This window comes from Seriola dumerili, unplaced genomic scaffold (genome assembly GCF_002260705.1).
Source record: "Seriola dumerili isolate Sdu_G_001 unplaced genomic scaffold, Sdu_1.0 BDQW01000025.1, whole genome shotgun sequence".
NCBI classification, from domain to species: Eukaryota; Metazoa; Chordata; class Actinopteri; order Carangiformes; family Carangidae; genus Seriola; species Seriola dumerili.
The window spans coordinates 19766207-19788144 of NW_019174280.1; the positions used below are offsets into that span (position 1 = coordinate 19766207).

At 41.2% G+C, this 21938-nt stretch overlaps 1 protein-coding gene across 2 annotated transcripts in view; it reads left to right on the plus strand.

The window, feature by feature from the left end:
• The first annotated feature begins 1833 nt into the window (after positions 1-1833).
• The window catches only part of disp1 (dispatched RND transporter family member 1), a 79964-nt gene continuing 59859 nt past the window's right edge, over positions 1834-21938 (plus strand). Inside the window, exons 1-2 of one of the 2 annotated variants that reach the window (XM_022767369.1) lie at positions 1834-2000; positions 3989-4072. The gene's annotated coding sequence lies outside the window, so the exon portion shown is untranslated. Of the gene's footprint in view, positions 2001-3988; positions 4073-12199; positions 12234-21938 lie in introns of those variants that run through there. The other variant, XM_022767376.1, reaches the window with a different exon arrangement.

A 21938-nucleotide genomic window follows, 5' to 3' on the forward strand; every position in this document is an offset into this window, starting at 1 on the left:
TTTCAATTCTTTATTTAGAGAAACTCATTGTTGTAAATTAAAGTAAATATTCTGTGATGTTTGTTTGATGGACCATCATAATATCTCTCCTCCCTTTCCCTCACTGAATAAAGTAATTTATATCTCATCCACCCCTTTCTGTGATTTCCCTGTTGATTTGTGAGTCTACCTGTGAGGAAAGAAAAATAAAGTAATTTCCTTTTGTCTGAAGAAACAATAACACATTTATAAATGTCAAGGTCTTGCTCTTAGCACGAGATGCTTTAAAATGAAATTAGGTTGCTACCGACATGATGGGAACATTTGGGAAAGCAGGAGAAAATGTCAGGGTAAAAACATCACATTTTCAGGAACATTGCAAGTAAAAACATGTTTTTTCTTTCTTAATTAGTTTTACATCAGTACTATTTGTCAAGATAAATGTTAGCAATGAGAAAAAGAGCCACAGCCTCAGATGCACAGAGTCATGCAGGTCATTGGTGATGGGAAACCTCTGTACGGCTACAAGGAGATGATACAGTTCAAATTAATGTCATTGCTCATTCACTGAACTTGAGTTGAATCCTAAGCTTTTATGAGGTTTCATCTATGCAAACATTATTGGTGTAGTGTGTTGTGTTCTAGTGGCTTTTGACCTTGGGCTGGTAAAGTAAAGCTCTGATTTCTCACAGGAATACAGAGCTTTCGTCTGTGTTATTCCAGGAAACTGTGAGATGACTGAATATGCTCTCATGCAGCGGCATGGAGCTGCCTCTGTGGACTGTTAATGCACTTTATAATAAATGTTATTGTCCACAGACTGACACAAGGCAGATGTAGGATGCAGGATATGTATGTGCAGACACAAAAAAACATTACAATACATGTCGTCATCACAGTAATACAATAGACCTTTATGATATCATTTATAATATTCATCTCTTCTATATCAGTTCAGTAGAAATATTGAGTCCAAGATGATTATCCCAGTCTTCATTGTATCATAATAATTAATTGCCAACAGTTGTTGGAACAAAACTGGGCAGATTGTAAAAAGGGACAGGTTTTTATGAGCCCTCACCCTGATGTACTGTCATGTAATGTACTTTTGAACAGCAGAAGGAAACTATAACCATTTTAAAGGCTTGTAATTTCTCAGAGTACTTTAGTTTTGCCAATTCCCTTCTCTTTTAGTTATTATTCTTGGCTGCTTGTCTCGTCCTATCTTCAGCTCATTTATCGTGGGTTGCAAAATGCTCTTGTCAAGTGCTGAAGACCTGAATGGCAAAATGAGATATTATTTCTGGAACATTATGTGATGAAGTATGTCCAGTTTACTCCCCGTGTAACATCAGTAATAACTGTCAGAATTGGAATTAGGAGCGCTGTGAGACTGATATTAACAATAACCGTATTTAAAAAATGAAATACTGATGTTGTGTTTAAAGATGAATTTGACTTTTGTCCTTATGGTTATAATTATTTTCAAATTGTCTAGATATAGTGATAATATTGTTATCGTGAATTCTTTTGGTCACAGTAATTGTGTAGTGAAAATCTGACATCTTGACAAGCCTACTTGATATTGATTCAGTTTTTGTTCAGTGGCCTTTATGAATTTGTTATGACTGACATATACTGCGCCGTATTTTCACAGCTAAATAAAAATTTATTACTTTGCCTCTTATTTTTACACTTTACCCAATGCCGACAATTTATTCAATAAAAAAATGACTAAAATAATATAAAAATACTTTACCAGTACATAGATTAGTAGGAGATAAGAGGGTAGGGTACATTGTCCCCTCCTAGTGTCCTTCAAAGTTCCCTACACTTTTCCAGAAACCTCCTGAGTGCAAACAAGAACTCAGTGCGCAGCTGCCCACTCAACATGGTTTGATGCTTGTATAGTGGATACATCAGCATCCGGCAAAAAACTACAGCAGAGGACCAGGAATACTTTTCTTTTCTGCTGGAAGTGCTCACCGTGTGTTCTGCTCTCATACCGGCTGGGTGCTCATGTGAGTATGCGGCTTGGGTTGTGGGAGAAACAACTGAGGCAGCGCTATTGTTCAGCCAGCTGTTTTGGTCAGGGGAGGTTAGCTGGCTAGCAGCGTCAGTCAGCTAACGTGAACTTAGCTAGCTTGGTGAGAGCAAACACCAGCGTCGGTTTGTTTAGGTGGTAAAAACGAAGCTGAATATCCAGAGTTTGGAGCTTTTTCTGTGACGAGGAGACAGTGTGTTTAACAACAACGTATTTCAGCCTCACACAGGCTTCAGTATTAAAGGTTAACGCTAGCTTACACATTGAAAGGGTCAGCTGTGATTTGACATCAGGCCGAAGCTATAATGATAACGTCATCTTCGGCCGTTAATGGACTCAACGACATGTTTCAACTTAAAACTTCAACATTAAAGACTCAAAAGTAACGACTGAATTTAAGACAAATACGAATCTGTGGTTATTTTTTAGCTGTTGCTACTTCAACTGGTGCGAATAAACAGTGTAACATGTATTTGTGTATCATCTTTCCATTGTTAGTTTTCTAAAACTTGTCTCAAACAGCATGTTATGACAAACCCCATCAGGACAGTTGTATTCTATTCTCCATTAGGACATGTCCAGACAGTTATTGTGCTCTACTCATTTCCCGTGTTTGGCTGTAGTCTTCCAGAAAATGTTTTTAAGCTGACTGAAAACTAGTTTAAAGAGAAGTTGCTCAACTCATTTATTTGAACACCTGCTGTTGTGAGTAGGAGTTGTGTTTGCAGGGAGGGGAAGTGTCAATCAGCTCTATGTTACTGGAGCAATTATCTCTCCAACACCTCAGCTTCTCATTTTATAACAGCTTAATTGAACCCATACTTTGACTCCTTGCTCGCCATCTTTTTTGTTTGTTTGTTTGTTTGTTTGCAATACCTGTAGTCTACAAAAATCTTATTCTCAGTCCATCACATCCCGGAAACCACTCCCTAAATGAAATGTCCTGCCTGCCTTTAAACACTCCCAAATCTTAACATCAGCCAAATACCGGCTGGTGCCAAATGTTCTATCATTGTTTTTGATGTCAAGGCCTCCAGCGGATATAGTATGTACCATTTAGATATTACAAGGCTTCTAGAGATGTTACATTGCAAATATTGAAATCAGTGAGCTCTTTGAATATGATATGAAATGATTGGTTAGAAACTCTGTGACCTTTACCAAGTGAAAACTAACCCTTTACTTTCACTTTTTAATGCTTTAATGTACATCGCCATCACACAAATCCCTATCCTAGTCAAGCATAATGGAAGTATCAGTCAAGTGACCTTGATTTTTGGCTAAAAGATGAGCAATTTCCTATTTATAGAATAAGTACAAATACCTCTAATTCCCCATGCATTTGGACTTCATGTTTTGTGTAATTAGTTTATTGTGAAAATGTTTCTCTCACGAGCATTAACAAACTAATCCTCTGCTTATAGCTTCTCAACATCATATGAACGTGACCAGCAGCTCTCGAGCCAAAGAACTGTTTAGAAAGTTGAAAATGAAATGCAAAGAACAGTGGGTCAGTGGGTTGGACTGGGGTATTTGGCTTCAACAAAAACACAGTATTACTGCTAAAACTGCAATTTTTGTTGTTAACCAACATCATAGTAAAATGTCTGTTCCTATCTCCTACACTTTCCTTAATAAGGATGCTAGTGTAACAATGTCCAGCCCAGTGTCTGGACGTATTCAATCAGTACACGTGACCCCTGTCTTCAGGTTCATGAGTCTCTGTCTATTTAAAGACAATAGACAATTATTCTGAAAAGTTTCAGTAAGTGAAGCCCACAAACATTTTTCTACTTTGTTTAATATAGGCCTTTGATAAAGACAAATTTGATTTAAAAAAAAACAAAAAAAAAAAAAAAAAAAACTTTCTGCTGATCTGCACTTTTGTGGGAGAAATATAGACTGTGCTGGGAAATTTTGCACAATGTTCTTCACTGATTTCTTAATGCTGTCTTCTTATCACAGTTTCCTGTGAGGCTGCCAGGTGTGATCACTGCGTTGCCGTTAGAAACAGGAGGAAACACAGCGAACTCTTCCCAGGAATTTCCAGTAAGTGTCTATGGCAAACATTTCCCAGACTCACACCCACACCACTAATTAACACACACAGAACATAACACCCACGACTGTGAATGATGCTTCACACATCATTTTCCAAAATGAGTGTAAGCACAGAATACATTGACAAAGTACACACAAACCTGTTTTAGCCATATGCTGGAGGCAGCTTGAAAGCGTGTTACCTGTTTACTGCTGGTTTTTCAGACATTAGTCGTGGCAAACCATTTCGTGTATTTGTATAGCCTGCAGCTGGGCTTTTTTCACTTTATGATATTTTATATATCATCTTGAAGTTGCTCGTGTGCTGCAGGAAGGGCCACCAGGGGGCACTCTTATGCTTGGTATTCCCTAAAGTCAGCCCATTAGTCCACTTTGAACAGCGGCTTTCCTGTGAGACGTCCTGTTGAGATTTCAGTTCATGATTAGCAAAAATTCTACATGAGCATATTAACAACTCACTAACACAAATTACCAACCAATATCTTAAAATGTGGAGGGAAATTTGTGCCTAAATTTTCTTTACATTCTATTGCATTACACATGTATGAATTAGCAATAGCTATAAACTCCTTGTGCAACAGATTAATTTCATACCCTGTTTTGAAACCATGTTAAATTGCATTGTCCCTATCAAATAAATAAATGAACTGTTGATGTGTCTAATTATTAGGCTCCTTTTAAACTTCTTTTCTAAGTGGCCACTGGAAACATAAATACTTTCATTAGCAGTTCATTAGTTTAGTTCATTAGCATTAGCACGTATACAGAATGAGAAGAAAAAAAAGCTTCTTGTTACCACAGGTGATACAGAGGAGCCCATTATATGTAAAATAAATATAAATCAATAAATCAAATCAATGCACTCATCTGGTCTTTTAGTCATGAAAGTGTTATTACATAGATTCTAACGGCTTGTTCAACATACTGTTTTAGTGCAGTAATTAGTCAACTGCTGTTCAAGGAAATGGCTCAGTTATTTATGTGAAACGGCTGTGTTGTGATTTGTTGTTCTTTTTTTTTTGTTTTTTTTTATGCAGCAGTAAAGAACTGGAGCTTATTCACAGAGCAGTTATTTGTTCACTTTCTGCAATTTAAAAAGCAACTGCAGCCTGTAACAGAGCCAAGTCTGGCCTGCTGATTGCTACAAATAAATGTGTCCCACTCTGAAATCCACCGCTTCGACTGTGCCCCGCTGAACACATACATTTTCTTTTAGCTTAGATCTCTTCGGTTTTTCCACTTTCCTCCCTCCCTGTCAACCCTCACCATCTCTATCTGCTTGTTATATCTACGCCCCCCCCTGCTCTCTTTCCCTAAATGTCTCTGAATCCCTCCATCCTGGCCGCCCTGCTCTTATGAACAACTGGCCAGGACAGCTGGCTTTAACAGCTGCTTGTCATCTCATTTTTGGCCTATCTCCATCTGGACAAGTTTTCCCATAGAGCTGCTCTTTTGTAAGCCAGTCATTCTGTTTCTAAATCAGTCTTTATGCTATCTTTGTGTCACCGCCGTTCAGCATAAAGTACGCTAAAACCAAAATCCAAAGAGTTTTTTTATTTTTTTTTATTGTACTTCTTGATGTTGGAAGTTTTTATGACTCTCTCCTTTTTGCTCTTGTGACCTAGATCTGTCAGCAAAATCTGCTGCCTTCAATAGAGGACATCCTCTTGGAAAAAGTAACAGTTCACAAAAATTTCTATTTTCCGCATCAGCATCTGTGTTATCGCTGCTTCTTTGTTTTCTTCTGATCCATTTATCATCATTACCTTCTGCTGACGACACCAGCGTTCATCTTCGTTGCCTCAGAATGAATCCCATGTGTCATCTGTGCCTGTAATGGCCCGATCTGAATCGTCTTTTGTCCATCTGCTGATAATGTGCTCTAATCTCTCCTGATTGTAACTGCTGGCATTTAGTTGAGGGGAAATGTTCCCTGAGCAGTGGCAGTAAAGGGAAGCGAGGTGCTGCACGAACAGTCGGAAAATATGATTTTTCTGTTCGTTCGAAGAAAGAGGCAACAAATGGCAGACCTGTTTGAAAAGCTTAACCTGTCTGTATCTGCATTTGCACTTATAGGACATTGATTAGGTGATTGAGGTTGACAAAGTACACAACTCTATTACTTGAGTCAAAGTATAGAAGTAGTAAATTTCTACTTGAGTTCAAGCAATAGACTACTTGCGTTTAAAAGTACTTAAGTACTTGAAAGTATCCTACATTTCCTTATGTCAATGTATTGTTGTATTGTTCCACAGTGCATTTACAGAACCTAATAAATGTCTCATACCTTGACATATTTTCTCAAGTTGGATGGCAAGTATTTGTGGTAAATGCAGCAAACATTTGAAATAAAAGGAATTTTTCTTTTTTTTTCTAAACTTTCAAACATGAAGTTCAAATTGAGCTGTTCAGAAATGCAGCAAGCAAAACAATAAACAAACAATAAAAGAAAATTAATTCCTCTGACTAAAAGCTTTGCTTCATTGTAACGAGTACTTCATAGAAATGTAGGGAGTTAAGTAAAAGTGTAAAACACACCTAGTCAAAAATAATAACAATAGAAACTACTGGCAGAGGTTAAACCTACTGTAACTTTCAGTGTAAATTCCCATAGACTTGAATTTGCAGTTGAGGAATTGAGCCATCAACTGGCTGCGTGACCTGAGCGACCCTTTGTCCGGTTGCTGATGTGCAGTTGTTGGTATTGTAATTTATCTACCCTCGCTACGAGCTGTATCCTCCGCTCTCCCTCCTCAGGGTGGCACAGAGGTTAATCAGGCCGGGAGTTAGTTGCCACTGGAGGCATGACTGCACACTTGCTGTCTATAATTCAAACTGTTGCGCTGCGTTCTTTTGATGTCGAGCTGAAGGATGGAGACGCTGGCGGATCCTGTGGACCATGGCACCAGCATGCCTAATCTCTGTCTGTCTTTGTAGAGACTTCAAACTGCTACACAGTATGGATTTGTGTCTTCTGGTGCTGACAGGCCACTGAGAGAGAGATGTTCTCCCGGCTCTGAGGAGACGGAGCCTTTCACTATCCAGGCCTGTCAGGGACATGGCTTTAGATCAGTCTGAGATGAATATTTTGCTTTCAGTAAGGATGAAATCCAACTCAGGACTCGAATTTCAAAGTTTATTCGTAGCCTGGGAGAATGATCTAACTAGTCTGTGAGAAGATTTACTGTAGGGAATGGGCTATACCAAGTCTGCATTTAAAGTAATAAAAGCATATTGAGATTTGCAGATTAGGCTGTGTTTCATAAAAAAAATTGTAATTTAATCTTATTTTCTCAATATTGTGTACAGGCTTTGGTTGCATAATTGATTAAAATGGAAACTTTGTGCAACTGCTAAAACAAACTCTGAAACACTGAGATACGTCAGTTGAGAATCTGTCTTGTATCCCCACAACAGTTATTAACAGTCATTAATCAATCAAGTCAAAGAGTCTCGTAATATTTTACAAAAGGACAACGGCAAAACTAACAAACAGAAACAGTTAATAGATAATACGGATATATTAATATGGAGGACAGTAAATAATAATAAAACCAACTGACCGCGAGGAGAGGATCAAACAGAGGTGTTTAGCTGACCAGATGGTTACAGGATATTAAATATACTGTAGGAAAAAGAAAGCAGGTTAGTTGTTGGTGTGGCCTTAAAGGTTTCTAGTGAGCAAGATGTTCTGTTATGAGAAGGAAAACCGTTCCATGATGTGAAAATGCTCTGAAACCAACTGAGTTTTTCCTATCCTGGTGTACATGGCAGATGTGAGAGGTAATCAGGTGTTTGTCCATTCAGTAAGTGAAGAATAGAAAAAATACAGTTTTGATGTAGATGTCTTAAAACCCAGTAGGCAGGGAGGGCAAGTAAAGAAATGACTAATTCACGTTCTCTCATATTCTCTGTGAGCTGAAAATAGATGTTTTTATTCCAAAGCAAAGTGTCTGAATCACCAGATGACTTTCTTAAATTGTTTTGACTACTGATGCTAGATTTGTCTACCAACTTCCTCCATTACACACACACATGTGCACACGCACTCACGCACACGCACACACAAACGCATACTGTGTAATTTAGTGGAAGTTTAGAGGAAATTCAGCATGCAGGCTCCAGCTGCCGCACCATTCATTTTTTTTTATCTCTTCTAATAGAAGAATCAAGAGCCACAAGTCTCTCATTGTTCTGTCTTTTCCAGTCCTCATTTATTCCTTAAAACAGCTATATTTTTGGGCGTACCGCTTCCCCACACAAATTCATTATCTCATAGACAAGATATTTGAAAAGCCACTCAGCTATGAAGAGCTACACAGTGCTCAAACCTGACCCTTCACTTTGTGACTGCAGCCCACCTTTGACTGTCGCTGGATTTAAGCTTTGGGCATGTGGAGGATCCCGTCAGGCACTTGAGCCTGAGCAGACCGAGGCATGGATCCTATCATGGCATCTCGCAGACCGTCCATTACATCAGCTCCTATCTCTGTGTCTTTATGGACCTCATAACTGAAAGCAGGCCGCCTGACGGGCCCCTTTTCCTTTTGGGTCCCCGGCTTTAGATTATAGAAATCGATAGCACCTGCTGCTCCTCAAAAAAGCACATGTGAAATAATACAGGCTCTGGCCACTGCACTCTGCTGTCAGCTCTCTGACCCGAAGACGGCCCTGTGTGGGAAGAAGAGCTCTGAGACAACCCACTGTCTCTGTCTTCTGCATCACCCAGAACCCAGAGCCCTGCCATATCGCTGCCTGCACCACAGCTGTCACTGTTTGTATATTTGATATAGTGACGGATGCCGAAAAAGGAACAGGTGTTGCGTATTAGTGCCACTTTTTTATTCTACAGCCCTCTGAAAAAAAAAAAAAAGTGGACTGCAGTCAATAGAGTTGTCAGAGTGTATCATTGTAATATATGGCAATCTGACTTTTAAACTCAGCTTTGCTACAAGGCATTACCCTCACAGTTTTCCTAAGGAAAAGGAAGAGGCTCAGAGAGGGAAAATGAATTAATGTGGTTCAGGTGGACTGACCCCAAAGACAGATCAGAAACATGGGAATGTCTTTGAACATCGACCCTTTTCTGTCCCGCTGTCTCTCCTCACTAAGTTTTATTGGTCTGTGTGTGTTGAGTTTGTGGGACTATCAACCACAGATGGAAACTTTCCCATATTTGGTTTTGACGTTTATGTCTCATATATTTGTCGGAGGAATTTTATTCCACAGTCCCGTCTGATTATTTCATGAATGATCCCTGAACTTAAACTGATTTTCCTTTTCTTAGATTGGAGCGTTCAGCAGCAGTAAAACCCAACAATTATATGAGCTGAACATAAATCTCAGCACTGCCCAAGATAAGGGTTTTCAGTCTACCTGTGCTTTCCTAACCTGCTGCCAGTCAAACAGATATTTTGTCACGGGCCATCACTCACATAGCTGCCTGTATCTGCTGCTTAATATTTTATATCTTTGCGGGAGCACATTTTGAATCCTTCACCTTGCACAGGCCTGAAGAACACAGTTTGACTTCCCTCACCCTATCAATCTTGGTTTATGTGTGTGTGTGTGTGTGTGTGTGTGTGTGTGTGAGACAGAGAGTGAGAGTGTAAGCGAGCGGGCTGCTTCACTGCATCTTTCCTTGGTTGTTTAGCTCTGGAGACAAATCCCCACAGACAGGGGCCTGGTTCCCCCCACAGAGAACAGCCTCATTAGGATTTGTTGCACAAACTGGAGAATGTTGACTGACTGAGGGAGGAACAAGGCCTTTTCCCTCCCAGGGACACATGTTCCTCACTGTGGCCTGACCCTGGAGCTCTGGGCCTTGTCGAATCACATTTGGCTCATATGCCTCCCGGTCAGGGGCTCTGTTACCCCTGGACCAACTTCATGCTCCCTCACCGAGGCCTGTATGCAAAACTGAGCTTAAGGTTTTAATACATAGGGAAGCTTGTTGAGGCAACATAGAGGGCTGATGTTGCTATCACGAGGTATGGAGTCCAGTGAATATCGCACCGTGCGCTGTTACTCTTAGGATGTTATTTCAAATCAATTTGTAGTGCAAGGTCTCTGCAGTGTGCAGAGAGAGTCAGGTGGCTCATTTAAGGGCAGCGTGTGGCTGGAGGTCACATCAAAATTGAGTCACATTAGGAAAGAAGTACTTTCCACAGCATACAGTATTGACAATTTAGGTCGTAGAGTGTCAAGGAAGGATAGAGTGGAGGAGTCTTTCCTCACAGATTCAAATATTCTCATCCAAGATATATATATATATATATATATATATTATTTTGAAATGTTTTGAAATGAAATGATCTATAAAAATGTTGAAAAACTCCTTTCATAGTTGTTTTTCTTCTTGTATTAAGACCTATCACTGTGATAAGACAATGATAGGAACTTTTATGTTGTGACCAGCTGGACCACATCGTATTCTTGTTTGCTCTCTCAGTTTGATTACACACTAATCAAACTGGCCAGCTGATTAGCAACAGGAAGAGTTAAAAGGAAGGACAGTTGAGAGACAGATGCTCCGACATAAAAGAGAAACTGAGCTTCCCCTGCTTTCAGTTCAGTCCTGAATGTTCAATCATTATCATTTGGCCTCCATATTGTTTCGGGGTTGGATGTGGGCCGCCAACAGTTTTGAGATTTTCAACTGGGGCATAAGTTGGAAAAGGTTGGGAACCACTGCTGTAGATAATAACCAATCAGTGAAGTATGCACTAGAGCACATTTAACCGTCGATGTGATACTAAAGGATTAGAACAGATGTCTTTTAGTTACATTCTGCATTGCACGTTTTTAAGTCATATCATGATGAGTCATTGTAAGGCAGAGGTAAAGCTATTTAATTATGCAGACAGGCCAACTCAATCTACTTTATAGGAGGTGTTCACTTTATCACTTCCTCTCTCAGCCATTTCAGCTTGATGTAATATCATTGTCAGTCATGTTTGGCATTGACAGTCAGAGATCTGATTAAAAAGGCTGGGTAGTTAATGAAATGGCAGACTGCAGTTCTTCCGGGCAGCGTAGAGAGAGACAGTGTCACCTTCACCTTGGATTAGCAAATGGAGAAAACCAAAGATTGATGTAGAGGGATACTGTAAACAACATTATGATGTAAAAATCAGCAGTCATGTAAGGGAAGAAATGAACGGAGGTGTTGATCGTTCCACTTCTGTTGAATCGGCTCTGTTCTGTTTCCCTCCATGACTTTCTCTGGCTGTGACTCCCACCACCTTCCTGTTTCTCACAACACACAGAGGATATGGTAAAGGTGCTCTGAAGTCTTGCTCTCTGTCAGCCCATTAGTGTAGAATTGTTGAAAGGGCTTGTTCCCCCATAGGAACCACTGTGAGCCAATGTTGAGTAATGCTGGACATATGGAATATGTAACTCGCCACTGAGTCTCTGGGACTCTGAACACATAGCCCATGATTTTCAGCAGACTTTGTCTCCTTGACTTTACATAGTTTTCCTCCCAAAAAAAAGGAGCAAGTTCAAAACATTTAACTAGTTTTTTATTTATTTATTTATTTTTTTTTAACAGATCTTCTATTCTGTTGTCTTTTTTGATTTTCCTGATGAAGAATGTAATTTCCTGTTGGACTTTATGCAGTTTTACCTTACTTGGAAACAGTGGACAAACTAGAGTCAACATGCAAATCAGTCGCCTTGAGAGCGCCGTTCTGGTCCACTTAGCTCCGTTCAAATTGTGCAAGATGCGTGCAGAGGAACAAGAAAGAGGGGAAAACAAAAAAGAAAAAATGTGACGGAGTTCACTCCGGCTTCTCTGAACTCTGATAAAAACTCAAGTGATGACATGTTTTACTGGCTGCTCTGAGAATTTAGTTGACTTTGGCATATAAAATTGGATCAATGTCTTGTTAGTCAGACTGTGATTAGTCTGATGGACAAATATGGATCCTGCCAGCTGACTCAACAACAGGTACAGAGTACAGCGTGCCATTAGTCTGGGTCATTTTGAAAACAACAACCTCGTAACACAAGCTCTTTTTTTTTTTTTTTTATTCCTGCAGACCAGACCGTGTCTGAGCATCTCTTTATCTGCTTCTGCCTCAGAGACTGTTACAGGAGATTGCTTTAGAGGGCGTGTTCAGCTGCTGGTCAAGAAACAGAAAAGGTTTTTCCAGCATGTTTACATCACTCTGGTTTCCCCTGACAAAAAGCCAATGGGATTTTTACATGTTAGCAACTGGCCTTTTTTTAAAGCTTAAAGAGATCACGACTTTGGTATTTACTGACGTATTTTATGTTGTAGAATAAAACTGTGAATTTAAATGAAAATGTCTGAGCTTGTGTTAACCACAGTCCTTATTTCAGCCATCTAACCAAAAACCCATTCAAAAATCCCATCAACTTGAAGTGCTAAAATGCTAACTAATTTCCAGAATATAGGACTCTGTAACTTGTGGATGTAATTGTTTCTCCTGGAATCCCTCATTGTGTAGTTGTGAGGCAGAAGGATTATGAATTTCTGGTGCTGAATGGTTGAGTTTTCATTTTTCTTGAATTGGAGTCTCACGTTGAAGAGCTGCAGTGAAGGTGCACCCACAGTGTCAACTGATATTTAATAATTCCAGAAACTCGCACCACACATGTGGAACAGTTGGCAGTTGTGTGGGGTTACATGAGTATATTATCTGTGGCTGTGGTAGGCAGGGTGGCAGTTTTCATGGCCAATCAAATTATGACTTTTATTTCCCTTAATTGCATCATGCATCTGCACTGTGGTGGTCTGGCAACTTAATATATAATAATCAAAGAAATGAAAATGTGGTAGCAGTTAGACTAAGAAGACACAACATATTTCTATAACGTTTTGCTGCAGTACTGGGATATCTGCTACCAACTGCTGGTGAGTGTTCAGTAATAATAAGTGCTGAAGTTGGCAAAGAAGCACAGGGATGATTAATGATTCAGCAGCCAGGCTCTGACATCTATATAGGAAGTGTCTGATTCCATAACCCCCATTCTTTCCATTGTGGCCCACAGTGAAAAATTGGTGTTGAATCATTAACGTTCGCACCACATTTATATGCATACAGTATGATTAAAGAGAAAATGTGATATTTTACTTTTTCTTACTTGTGGCAGATGCATCAGTATAGTCAACATGTCTTTGTATAAACAAGTGGAACTTACTGTAGCTTGGAAAAAATGTCACAGAATACAGCTTCACACCGTGCACCATTAACCTCCTCTGAGCTGATGGACAGGACAGGTCCAAATTCCCCTAATACTTTACACCAAATTGCACCACACTGCTTAATCATTACTGACGTGCCCCTGACTGTGCCAGTCCGCCCCCTCAGTACATGGCAAATCATCAAAATATTAACCCGATGCAGGAGAGGGGTGGGGAAATGAGCATATGTGACTAATCTGTATATCATCCTGTGCTACCACCCACATTGGCAAATACTGAAGGAAAGAAATGTTTGAAAATCAGGAATTGAAAAGATCAGACACTCCCCTGTGTCCTTTCAGCTCACTGGGCCAGCGGCACTATGACATAGTGTTTTGGAAAACTGCAGAAATGATGTTTTGACATTTTCATTCTTTTGAAAGGCTTTCTATTCTGAAAATGTCACTTCCTGACCTTCTCTGTGAAACTTTTTGTCATTACTCAGTCTCCTCACACAATGTCTGCATTATTTTACTGAACCCTTCCCTTTGAGAGCCCCTTTACTTACACTTGTGGACACTGTAGAGACCCATGATACCTGAGAATGTGCCCTGCGACAGAGCTGAGAGGCAGCGCGGACCTTAATGATCACAGATGGAGAACTGGCTTCTCCTAACCCCTACAGAGCTAATGTTTTTCCTCCTCTGGATTCTTCCACCGCTGCTACATTCAACAAGTGGTTTGCCATGAACTCAGTTTGCTTTAGCGGACTGCTCTTGTCTTGATGGCTGTTCCATGGCACCACTTCCACCGGAGAGTTATTGGAATTCATGACACTTAATAAAAAGAAAGGCACCTCATGCTTCCTATGCTGCTTCTCCAGGAATTACGATTTTCAGGGGCAGGCTTTACCTTTCGGCAAGTTAGGCAATTTCCTGGTGTCTCTATACTAATAGGGACAAAAAAGGACCTTAACAGCCTCAGATTTCTTATTATTTTTAGATGCAAAACAGATAAAATTATGTTTCTGTTCTAACTTGCATTTACCCTGAAATAACTGCATGAAGGCGTTCAAAGCACTTATTTCATGATTTAAATTATTATGTTATTTATGATATAAATGTGCCACCACAGAAACCATTAGCATGTTTTCCCTGCCGCACAGATTCACTTGTTCAATGATGGGAGCACCGACCCCCCCCAGGGGAAACTCTTTGACTCTCATGGAAATGTGCAGCAACATGCTCGTCCCAGAGCTGGAAGAAGGATTCAGATTATTAAGAAATAAGTAAATATAGAAACACTCCACTACAAGTCTTTAATTTAAAGGGTTACTTGTGCTATAAGTATTAATATCGATGCATTCATATGTACATATGACTTAAATAGTAATTGTAATGTTACAATTTGAACTCCCTCAAGTGCTGCATGATATGATATGCAAAAAAAATGATTTTGGTAGATATTGTGATTGCGACATGCGATTGGAAGGGTCGTTTTTTAATTGATGGCAAAAAGAAAAAAAATATAAAATGATGATGTGGGATTTTTGTTGGGTTTTGTACCAAACAAACGCACTTTTTTACATCTGGAGAATATGATTTGTGGTCGGAGCGTCTCTGCAGCGCCACAAAGCTTATGATGCGAACAATGCACAACAATGTTGTGACACATTTTACCTTCATCAGAAAAATTGCAGCTCCTGCGATTTGGAAATTGCACTTGGTCATATTGCGATTTCGATTATATTTTGATTAATTGTGCAGCCCTGTAGGTGAAAATAAGATTTGATGGCAGCTTCATGCCTGTCTTTTCCCAAATCACTGAATCCCCCCCCTGTTGATTTTATGAACCCATCACTTGGGGAGGCCCCCGTCCCCTCCCTGTGTGGGAGGGCTGCATGCTTGAGCTGCGACATTGAGGTCATAACTTAATCATAAATATAAAAGTGAACCATTGTTGATTATTACCTCATGGAAACAAAATGTAGCTGATGTACAATATAAGTAAAACTCTTCCTGTTGGCTGACGTACAGCTTTGTTAAGGTAGTTACTGTATCATGAAGCATGAAGATTTAATGGGGTCTCAGTGCGATTGCATCTTAACTGTAGGCTGTGTTCCCAACACCATCATCATCATCTTCATCATCATGACCTATCATCCTCACAATGAAGCTGTTTCAAGAGGAGAGAATACCAAAAACTGATTTATTCCTCCTTCTGACACGTGTATCTCTCTCTCTCTCTCTCTCTCCGTCTCTCTCTTCCTCCTCTGCTGGATTCTCCTGAAAGGCGTCCAGGAGTCTGAGGCCTTAATTCAATAAGAGATAAATTGGAAAAATGTGCAAATGTGAGGCATATTTTGGGTTTTGCCGGCCAGAGGAACATTTTGAAAGTGCATTTGGTACTCCCCTCTGCAACTTAACTGCCCTCTTCCCTCCTTCATTTTCTCTCTCTGTGTGCTGTAAATCTTCCCAGAGTTCCATCTGCTCTCTTGCCGCACAACAGTTAAGAGTCAGTTCATTAGACTGACACAAACCAGAGAGGGAAGGTGCTCCCAGGGAGGGGCACAAGCTAGGGAGGGAGGGAGGCAGGGAGGGAGAAAGAGAGCGATCTTGGCCTAGGGCCCAAGCCCCCTGACCCCGGAGGGCCTGCTGTTTGGGTCACAATACAGAGGTGGATGGATAGATACAGATGGCGTGATGGAGAAGGAGATGGAGGAGAGAAGGAGGAGGAGGGCAGGGGCAGAGGATCAGTCCAAACCATTTCTTTTGTTTCACTTGTTGAAGACCTTGGTGTAGCTGGAGCCCAATCATAAATCGGACTAAAGGGCCGACTGTATAGTTGCTGTCAAGCAGAGCGATTAAACATGCCTCACTCCCTTCCTCTCTCTGCCCCCCCCCCTTTTTTTCTCTTTGTCCTTTATGTCACTCTCTTCCTTTTACGTCCTTCTCCTCAACCTTCTTATCATCATCTTATCTTGCACTGTACTGAATGTTCTCCTTTTTCCTTTCCGCCGCAAAGTGCTGATTCAGAGAGTGGGAGAAATTATTTTTGTAGAATTTCATTGTGTGAGTAATGATTTAATTAAAGTTAAATACTGTCAACATAAAGTTTCATTTGTGTTTTTGTTTTAGGCGCTTTGCTTTTTTAGCCTACTGCTGAGGAACCAGATATTTTTCTTCCTCAGCCTCCTGCCATGTGGATTAAAGTTGATGAAAAGCACGCTCACACTGCTGCGAGCCAATTTGATAAAGTTATACGGACACACCTGCATACAAACAATCACATATGGTGCATATTTGCGTACGCACACGCACAGCCATGGATGTGCGCAGACATATGCACACACATTCATGTCAACACAAATGGGCTGCAGCAACATTTGGCTTGCATTTTCTTGGCAGCGTCTTTTGCAGCGGCGGGGTGGAGCAGATTGAATAGGAACCCATGAGAGAAAACAGCACTTCAAAGCGCTCTGTTTTTAGTGGTGTTTCTTTAATGCCTATTTTGTTTTGGATTCCCTGTGGACACAGCAGCTCTATGAGCAGAGCAGAGTTTTGAGTGGTTGACTGTGACCCGGGCCAGGCTCAGGCTAGCGGCTGCGGGGAGATGAGGGTTCTGGCAGAGCTGCCCGCTGGCTTCAGAGTGCGAGTATATTTACTAATGGCACTCACTGGGATGTTGGCGACTCCTCAATCCCCATTATATGGTCTCTGTGGTCCGCACTGTATGATTGTGTTGGGTAGCAGCAAGATGTACGGAGCTGCTTTTAACACAGGCCTGAGCTCCAAGCACAACTGAGCAGCACCTTTTACTGCAGTTTCCACTTCGCAGAATCATTTTCTCTCTCTCTCTCTCTTATTTTAAATTCTCAGTATGTAACCTCTGCCTCTAGAGGTCTCTCAGTGAAACAGTAACAAAAGACGGCGCTTGGTTACGTCGTAAAGTACCTTTGCACTCAGCTTCTCTCCGTTAGGATTCCTTCAGCATCAGTCGTTCAGGTTTTTACCTGGAGCCCAATTATCCACAGAGGTGGGAAACTGGACCCGTTGAAATGCCAGAAGCCACGTCAGGATATGTGTGTTTGCGTTGAAGTCATGTCGGACATAGTAGATGTGTGTTATCAACACAGATTTCATTTCCATTTCTTTTTGCTGAAATTACAATATTTGGCAGTAAGTGTTGCTTTAACACTGCACTTCCCAGAGATCACTTGGCAAACACTGTGTCAATTACCGTATTTTCTGTAGGTTTTAGTTTTCTCATGGTGATTTCTCTGCTCATGCCAAATACTTAGTCCTCCCATTTGTTCCAAACAAGCTGCTTTTTTACTGGAAACATAAAATGTGTAATTTCCTCTGCGCTGGAGTTTTCATACAACAAGACCCACCAGACAAAAAATGTTTGGATCAGAAATGTCAATTTTTAATGAAATGGGTGTGGATCTTATTCACTGATTCGCTGTGTCAGTTGGATTTAATAAAAATATCACTTAAACAAGACTAGTGTTTAACGTCTCTTACTAATGGGATGTGTAGCAAAGTTGGACATAATCAATTTCCAGTTAATTAAACCTTCTCCATGTAATAAAGGCTTTGGACTTAGGACCAGTCAGTTTGTTCCTGTCCTCTTTAGACACCGAGGCCTATTAGCACACCGGGCTTGAAGCCAGATAGCTCCCTCTCTGAGAGCATCAGAGCCCATACATGTACAGATGAATGCACTCTTGGCAACGATGTCCAAGTTTTACGTCACCCTGCAGGACTCTACTCTTGATCATCCCGGGCTGCCAGCGCAGACGTGAGCCCTCTCACAGGATGTCCTCAGCTGTCAAGGCCAAGTCAAGAGCGTTTCACTGCGTAGTGTTCGACTACAGATGGGTGTGTGTGTGTGTGTGTGTGTGTGTGTGTGTGTGTGTGTGTGTGTGTGTGTGTGTGTGTGTGTGTGAATGAATGCTCAGTTGTAAAGATGGCCTTGTGTGCCTCTCCTTGTAATTTTTTAACACATGCTTTCTGTTTTATTAGTTGTGTGTTTTTGTGCGTTTGAGATGAAGGATCAACGTTTGATGTCAGACCGGTCCAGTTACATACTGCATAGCATGCTATATACTGTATGTGTGTGTGTTTATACTGTATGTAGATTTATTATGCTATGCAGTATGTTATACACACTGTAGAAGTCTTTAATGCTCTGACTGCAAGTGGCTTAAAGTGGTCTGACTGACTGACTGACTGACTGACTTTGCCTCAATAGCTGAGCCCAAAATTTAAGATTAAGAAAGCTGTGTGTGCCACTTTGCATTCTCATTATGACTGCCATTATCAAAACATGTTTGTTGATTGAAGTGGATTGAAGATGATATAACTATCACCTGGTTTATACTGCATGTTATCACTGGAGAAACGATAAGAAAAATGAGTTATAGCAAGTTATTATTTACAGGAGTCTAGAAGCAGTAGTGTTTTGTTAATGATGTTGGAGAATAATTCTGCTGTCAGACAGTACGTAGAAATACTGGTTGCACTCTTACAAGTTCCAGAGTACACTGGGTCTGGTCTCTGTCAGCTGTCAACAATACCTTGGCAGCTTTGACCTGAGCTGTGCCATCCCTTCTGTTGCCGTAAGCACAGCAGGTTTATAGACCTCTGGGGACCGCGTGCTTCAGTCGGGCCCGCTGCTTCATTTGCTGGACTTAATTGTGATTTGTGGAGCGTTTGTCTCTGGGGTCGATCACCTTCTCATTCAGTGACTAACTCTGGTTCAGGTTAATGTTGTGATTACTCCAGCATGTCATGGATCGGTGGATTTTTCAGTGACGTGCTTTCAGTTTGATTTACAGCGTAAAAAACGGCCTTTTCATCTTCGCTGTCACTTTTTGGAGATGCTGTCCAGTGGGAGATACTTTGAAAACATGATGGATGGAAAGGTGTAGCTTTTGATTTCAGAGCAAAACCACAAAACCCCAAACTATACAGTTTCCACATCAACTATATGAAAACATTGGCTTTACTCCTATACACACATCTGTGTCTTGTTTTGTTGTGTAGTCTTCCCAGAATACTAAAACATAATGGACTTCCTATTAGTTGATGTTTCCTTAATGGCTTCATAACAGGTACTTATTTTTCCTAATTCTCATGAATCCCTCACATAATGGCTTATTATTGCAAACCTGCTGTCACGCTCACTTCTCCCTCTGATACACCTCCATCACACCCTTCCTTCTTCCATCCTCTCTTATTAGAGAAACAGAACTAGCTTTGTTTAAGTAATAATCACCTGAGCCTAAATTACATTTCTAAAGCATGGAGGTCACAACAACTTCCCCTTTGGGGTTTGATTTAAGTGGCACTTAGGCCCGCTACTGTAGCTAATCACAAGGATTTATAGAGTGCATCACCAAGGGGCCGGTGGACCAAGGAATGTTTGCTGGCACCCTGCTGCAGGTGTTACAAACCTCTTTTCTTTCGTCCTGTCTTTCTTTTCCCTCGTCTATTATAGCTGCTGATGGAAGGCAGCTGGAAGACCTCGCTTGTTCTCCACTTGTTGGGTTAAAAGGGGTCTCTGTTGGTGGAACATAATGCTGGCAGCACCCTCCTCCTCCTGTCGCCGGTCACTGCCCAGTCCGGAAAGTCCTTCACGTAAAGCTTTCATAATTACATTGATCTTGAGGGGGGCATTTTACGACCTGCTGACGCATTCAATCACATTTCAGCATGGCTCTTGTTAAGGGCTCCTGTGTTTTGCATATTCCAAGTTCATGTTCAGTCGTTAGCAGTTCTCGTGTTTCTGGTAATTGGGAGTTTTCACATGGCCCTGAAGGAGCAGGGTGAAGGATGGAGGACGGAGAAAAGGGAAGGAGGAAGAAGCAAACATGAGGGGGAGGGAGCAGCGTGGATGGACGGAGAGGGGGTTGTTGCTCACTTGAGAGGAAGACTGTCAGAAACTCCAGAGGCATGTAGTATGAGATCCAGATGTTGTAACCCCCAACATTTACCCAACCCCGTCATCCTCATGTCTACTGTATGTAACCATAACGATGGATTACATTGCGTCCTCTTGGATAGCACTTTTGTTCGCACCATCGTCCATGGTGCCTCTCTGTTTTGTTTTTCAGCTAAATACAGGAAGTCATTATTAGCCTCTGCCTTATCCAAGGAAACATATCTGTTTCTTCACCCACCTCCCTCCCCCTGCCCTCTTTGACTTTCCACCCTATCACGTCTTTGGTCTAGTTTGAGTGAATGCAACAGCGGGCCAGAGCTAATGAGCTTGCTGTGATCTAAGAGCAATGCCATCTATAGGCACTCACCCCAGCCTGTGCCAAATGCCATACATTAACCTGAGATCAGGAGGGAGTGATAGAAGGAAACGCTTACATTAAAGCCTTAAAGAGGCCCCGTTTGTAGAATTTACAACTGAGTATTTGCTGGTTTTACCCACAAGAAGTGCCTCAAAAAAGGTCAAGATTATTGGCGACACAACAGCGTGAATCCGGGAAGAACTAAGAATGTGAGTCCCAAGATGGATGATGAGGTTAAATGAAAGTGAGGGGTGAGACAGGAGGGATTGTTCTTAGTCCTAACACTTGCTCATCTGCCCCACTCCTCTCTCTCTCCTCCTAATCCCCTCCCCTCCTCCTCTTCCCCAACCTCCTCTTCTCCGAGTAACCTTTGGCATGAGAGGTCAGCATTGTGTTCCAGCAGGGTGACCTTTGGTAATGAGAAGGCAGGTTAGCGGGCGACCTGGAAGCGCTTTGTCCACCTCTCCTGGGAACACAAACAGTGCCCGTAGTAAGGCACACAGGAACAGCTGTAAGGCGGCCGTGTTGTGTGCTCCGGGCCTGCTCTGATGCCCATTTGTCATTTCACTGGAAAAATCACAACTATAAACAAGACAAATCTCCATGACCGTTTCTCTCCAGGTTTCAGGGCACTAGTTTCTACGAGTTCTTTGAGATGGTGCTTTTGTCTGAAAATTGATTTAGGTAAGATGATTCAAGGTAAACTTTGCAAATAGCTGCGTGTTAATAATTAATTGATTGATGATATCGGATTACACATTTCCTTGTGTCTAAGGCCTCAAGCCAGTGTCTTGTTGACCTATCGCTGAGTCTTACCTAGCACCCAGTTTCCAAACAACCAGCTCTTTTGTGATCTCTGAAACGCTGCTTCTACAGACATGCTCTTCTCTTTATCTGGGTAAGATGTTTAAATAGCACTAGAGTGAGTGATTCACCCACACAAGAATGAGGTGACAGGTGTGTATGTGGGTGGATGTGCACTTGCTTGCAGATGTGGGTATTCATCTGTGTTTTTTTTTTAATTTTTTTTTTTTACCTCTAGCACTTTGATCAAACTATTGCAAAAGTCTATAAAGGTAAGTTCAGTCAGGCGGCTTGTGTAGTTTGTAATCGGCTTAACTCTGAGGGCTGACTTTACTCTTCAAGTTCATTCATCCCTTTTAACCCCAACTCCTTCATCCTGTGATCATTTAATTTGTTTAGTCCACATTACCGTAGCCTGTTTTGGTCTCGCTGTTGCCTTTCCCGACTCTCTCTCTCTCTCTCCGCCACTGCTTTCATCACTGGAGATCTCCCATGTTGATATCCCTATGTTATTTGATACCAGCTTAATTTTTTTTTTTTGAATTGACTTGCTCCTGTGTGCTTTACATATCTGGCATGAAATCGAACAG